Source organism: Hetaerina americana, unplaced genomic scaffold (assembly GCF_022747635.1).
Source record: "Hetaerina americana unplaced genomic scaffold, ioHetAmer1.1.p SCAF_6, whole genome shotgun sequence".
In the NCBI taxonomy this organism is placed as follows: domain Eukaryota; kingdom Metazoa; phylum Arthropoda; class Insecta; order Odonata; family Calopterygidae; genus Hetaerina; species Hetaerina americana.
The window spans coordinates 88,910,754-88,916,784 of record NW_027287205.1 but is presented as its reverse complement, the minus strand read 5'-3'; positions in this window follow the sequence as shown (position 1 = coordinate 88,916,784).

Below are 6,031 nucleotides of genomic sequence, written 5' to 3'. Positions count from 1 at the left end.
TTTTTGTTGATAACTGAATTGGAGTGTATTTGACCAAAACAATGGGATGCATGTGTTTTTAGACTCTCCAGATCAATCTATTTTGACACATTTTTTGGAGATATTGATTGCAAAGATATTTCAACTAAAAGTTATTGTATTTTACTGGCTTAGGTTAAATCTTTTAAGTCCAATAAAATACATTTTGTGCAAGGTAAATCAGAATTAACATTTAAGGTATTCTGCTAGTTAATTTAGTGAAAGTTTTTCCCTCCTTCAATACCTCCCGTCACAAGCTGTTTTCCATGCTGCAAATAGAAATGAATTATAATAGAAACTAAAAAACAACAGTTATATTACTCTAAACAGGAGAAAATAAGTGCCTCATTGACATTTTTAAGTCCTCCAACCTAAAATATTTCTTTTGAGGATTACCCTTTGTTTGAGAGATGCGATTTATGAGTCAAGTTTTAATGCCAAGTTTTTCTTATGAAAAAAATGCATTGTTTATAAAATTCAACAGGAAAATAACTAAATGACATGAGGGAATCAGTAAAATAATTACCTTTTTAACTTAATGTATGACAGTAATCAACCCGAAGGTCGGTTTGGTAGGTGATGGCAGAGTTCACCCAGTAGTAAGCCCGACGGCGTGTGAAATTCACACATCAGGGTAGGGGGGCCAGTTCCTTTCCCTGTGCCGGTTATGGTTTCCCAGGAAGATCTGGTACCCGAAAAATCACTGTAGCTTGGGTGGAGCTGCAGGTGTCCAGAGTGCCATGCCCGGGAATCGAACCCGGGACCCTCCGGTCAGCAGTCCAACGCTCTACCCCCTGGACTACCCCGACCTGTGTTTTGGACCAACACGGTCAAAGTAGTAGGGACGTAAGGCGAAGAATTGCGCTAGGCAAAGAGGCTTTCACAAGGACGAGGGAGTTAATGACGGGGACGTTGAGTGAGGATGTTAAGAAAAGACTCGTAAAAACTTTAATTTGGAGCGTAGCTATGTACGGTGCGGAAACGTGGTCATTGAAGCAGGAGGATAGACGTAGATTGGAGGCTTTTGAAATGTGGGTGTGGAGAAGAATGGAGAAGGTGAAATGCACAGAGAAGAAAACAAATGAGGAAGTACTTGGTATGGTGGGCGAAGAGAGGGGTTTGTTGGGAGCAATCCTATGGAGGCAGGAAAAGTGGCTGAAGGGGGTATCGACCGGCAGTGGGATGTTGAAGACTGTAATTGAGGGGAGAATGTTAGGCAAACAAGGAAAGGGAAGGAACAGGATAGGGATGTTGGACGGGATGAAGGGAGGAAGAAAGTACTCATAGATGAAGAGGGACCTGATATAGAGTAGGATGATGGATTTTTTTTTTGTTAGGAATAATAAAATGTTTGTTTGGTAGTTGTGTCCATCGAAAAACCTACCTTAACCGGTAGATTACCTTAAAAAAAAACAAAAAAAACAATGTATGTATGTGTACCTTAGTCTACTTTTACATAATGTTGGCAAATGTATGCCTCTATCAAGTGAGTTCTTCATACTCAGTCAAATGACTGTCGTCCACTAAGCCACCAGCACAAAAATAGTTCAGTAGTGTTTAGCTCAGTCAAAATCCACTATCACTGAAGTTAAAGTATTAATGTATCTTTCTACTCAATTTTCAGTTGGTACAACTAGTTTAGACGCATTGGCGTCATTCTCAAGTCAACATGAGGGCGCGTCAGAACTAGTTGTACCTACTGAAAATTGTGTGGATGGATATACATTGGTATTTTTACTCCAGTGATAGTGGATTTTCACAAAGTTAAGCCTGAAAACATTGAATAATATGCACTCAATACCCTGCACACTTCTTAATGTTGCCCTGGGTTGATGAATTATCTGTGGCTTTGATTGAAGTTTCCTCAGCAATCAGTGTTTTCACTGTGCAATATTTTCAGGATATCCAACTGGGGGATGATCATATTTTCTACAAGGATTCTATATTTCATTATTCCCACACAGAATGTCAACTTGGACTGTGGAACAGTTTTTTTCAATTGTCACCCATGTGTGTGTGTTTTACTGAGATGACCGATGACCATGTAAAAAACATTGTTTGGTATCAATTGTTTCTCTATTACTCATATATCATACATACGTATTTACATACATACATGGTGCATTCCGAAAGTATTGCAATTATATTTGTAATGTGATTCATCAAAGAGATTTCCACAAACACTTAAAATTCTTCAAAGTACGGTCTTTGGGCCTCTACACATTTTTTCCAGCAACTCTGCCGTGACTGGTAAATACCCTGGAAGGAGTCTTTGGGGACCTTTCGCTAGTTCTTCGTCACGGCTGATTGGAACTCTTCCCTGGATGAAAAACGGGTTCCTTTCAGGGTTGCCTTAATCCGAGGGAACAAAAAGAAGTCTGTCGGGGCGACGTCAGGACTATAGTGGGAGGTTGGGGCAGCGTTGGTGCGTGATGTTTGGCCAGGAACTCTAGGACTCGTAGTGCGTTGTGGCAAGGAATGTTGTCGTGATGGAGATTGTCGCGGGAAATTAAATTGCATTACTTTCGAAACGCATCCTGTATATGCTCTTGTAGAAATACTGAGAAAGTCAAAGTTCGCATTGACATCTCTGGGCAGAATGTGAGTGAATGCATCCGGAGAATATTCACTCCTGGTTAAACCTGAATTGATCTGTTACCAAATTAGGCAACCAGGTTGAAAAATGAAGGAGCTGAACCACCCAATTTTGCAACATTTTAACCAAATATGCCAGCATTGATAAAACCAGCAAATTTTATCTCTATTTATATGCTTATTTCTGGCTCTTTGATGAGTGAAGTCAGCTAATACGAATTATTTTTCGATAGTCAGCTATTTAAGATAGGTTTTTGGTGAAAATAGACTTTATCATTACATTTCTTGGCTTTGGCTGACAGGACACATATAAGCTGACATCCAACTCTGTCACAAGCCCCTCTACATCTCTGCATACTTCCTTCCTCCCACCATTCCATCCAACATTCCTATCCTACATTTTCTCCTCTATCACAGTCTTAAACATCCCATTGTTGGAATCAGAATGCTCTGTATCCGTCTTTCTTGTATTCTTTGGATTTCTCCCAACAAACCCCTCTCCTCCCCCACCATACACCTCCTCATTTGTTTTCCTTTCTGCCCATTCCACCTTCTCCATCTTTCTCCACTCCCACATTTCAAAAGCCTCCAATCTACTTCTATCATCCTGCTTCAGTTGCCAAGCTACCTCACTATTGGAAACACAAACTTCATATCAAATTCATAACAATGCTTATCTTAACATCCTTAATTGATGTCTGTCATCAGTTCCCTATTTGTGAAAGCTTATATGGCCTAGGCAATGTCCGCTCTTATTTCTGTAATTTGATCATTTTTGTCCAGAACGCTTTCAATACAGGTAAACTTTTCCACCTGAAACAGTTTATGACCTTCATTAAACTCTTTAACTTAGCCTTCCTCTTTCTTGGAAACTGAATAACCTTTGTTTTATTAATTTTGATTCTCATCCATTATCTCTCGCTCTGAAATTCCAATTCACTCAGCAATTCTTGCAACCCCTTGGCTGACTGACAAACTACAGCTTGGTCATCAGCATACCGAAAATGATTTTACGAATTCCCCGCCCACTTTCATTCCTACCTTCAGGTCTTCCCATGCCTCTTTAATCATTTGCTCTATGTATAGGTTGAACAGCAACGATGATAATGGGCAACCCTGCCTTACACCTCTTCCTAACACCGCCCATCCGCACTCCCTGTTCCCCACTCGCACCTGTGCAGTCTGAGACATGTACAGGTTGCGGATTAGCCTCCTATCCCTCCAGTCAACTCTTATTTTCTGCATTACATTCATCAAACATCCTGGCCTAATATGCTTACCATTTAGAATCCCTATGCATTCCTTCCATCTCCTTTAATATTCCTGTCTTATTTCCTGATAGTGCTTTCACTCTCATGTACAGCCTTTGATTTCATCCTTCCCTTGGAAACTTTCCATATCCTCCTCGTACTGGATCTTCCTTCAACCTCTTTTGACCTCTCAATTTTAACTCTATGAACTTTTCTCTATCTAATGCTGTGCTAATATTCTATAATTTCCTTCTCTCTTCTTAATGATCACATGTGCAAGCCATGGTTTCCTAGTCTCTCTCTTTTCACTGTTAAATGATTTAATGCTGCCTTTCATATCATCATGGTTAACGCTTTTACGTTCAATTTCCTCATCCCCATGTATGTTTTATGCCCTAGCATTTGTTAATGTTATAATTTTAATTTGGTGAATTACATTTTGTTTTTCGGTTTTATGCATGCTCACAAAACTGTTTTGAGAAGATTCGTGGTTAACAGAGGCAAAAGAATTACATTCACTCGCATTGCTATCTGATGTGTATTTAGAGGCACCAAGTTTATTAAATTTATGTGGGTTATATGTTGTTTTAACGCGTGTTTGTTTGTTCCATTTTTTTGGGGATTTGAGAGGCATAACCTGATCTGAATTGGCAGAAAGCGCTGGATTCTACTTTATTTATTCCAATATATGACCTACGCACTTGCCTACCAACTATTCTAAACCCTCGAGATGTGTTCGTGTAACCTACGCGCTACATACTGCGATGCCGCGGCAGTATAATGGACCCCGGAGCGAGGAAGGGGTACCCGACACGATGAGAAATACTCATTTTACGAAATAGGCGAAACCATTTCGTAAAAATTAATAAATTTTGTGTTTTAAGATTCTTTTGTAAGCTTAAACCGCTACTTAAGTCTAAAAATGCACCAGCGTAAACAAAAAAAAACAATTTGTTTAGATATTAAAACATCTGAACTAAAATTGAAAGAATGAGTGTAAATCGCGCAACCATTTCGCATAAATTATCCATTTTTTGTTTTAAGATTCTTTTTTAATCGTAAACCGCTTTTTCTGGTTAAAAATGCACCAGTGTAAACAAAAAAACGCATTTTTGGAAATATTATAAAATCTGGACTAAAATACAAAAATAGGTAAAAGGGGATACCATTGGGTATTTAATACTTTTGTTTTTGTTCTAAATATTATTTTGTAACCTTTAACATCTAGTCTTGGTTAAAAATATACCAGTGTATACCAAAAAAATGTGGCGAGAGACTACAAAATATGAACTAAAATACGGAAAATGAGTTTTACTTCGCAATTATTGAGTATTCAATACTAAAGTTTGAGTGAATAGATAATTTTTTAGGCTTTATTATCTTTCTTGGTTTAGAATGCTCCAAGGTATACCAAAAACGAAAATTTCCGAGACACTACAAAATCTGAATAAAAATTTAAAAAAATTGGATTACTGAGATTCTATCGCGCATGCATTTTGTATTTATTACTCAAATTAGAGTTTCAAGATTACATAGTAATTTTTTTTCGCTGCTTTTGGTTTAAAATGCACCAGAGTATATAAAAAAACCGAAGTTTTGCGAGATAATACTACATTTGAACTATTGTACGAAATTTTGAAAAAATGAGATTCAATCGCGCAACTTTTTTGTATTAAATGCTCATTTTTGAGTTTTAAGATTATTTTGTGAGCTCTAATCGCTCCTTTTTGCTAAAAATACACCATCGTAAACAAAAAAAACGCAATTTTTTGAGATATTAAAAAATCTGAACTAAAATGGGAGATGAGATTTTTTCGTGCAGCTTAATTGTGGATAATCCTTAAATTAGTGTTTCAAGAATATTTGGTAAAAATTGCACCAGAGTAAGAGGTATGTTCAAGAAGTACTGCGAATTTTAATTTTCACGGTGACGGATATTTTTAATTTTCGATTTTTCGTGGCGTTATTTTGGTACATATGTCTTCCCGTTGCCGAAAATTTCAGCCATTTTGAATGTTCCGTTAATTTTTGACAGTTACTTTGCTGGAACACGTTATGGCTTGTCATCAATGTCTTCAACCTGTTCCAAAAAATGGATCAAAGTATCGGTATCAAATTGTGTCTGAAAAAACGAAATTAAGGGCGTGAACGCATTATGAATGTTGGAT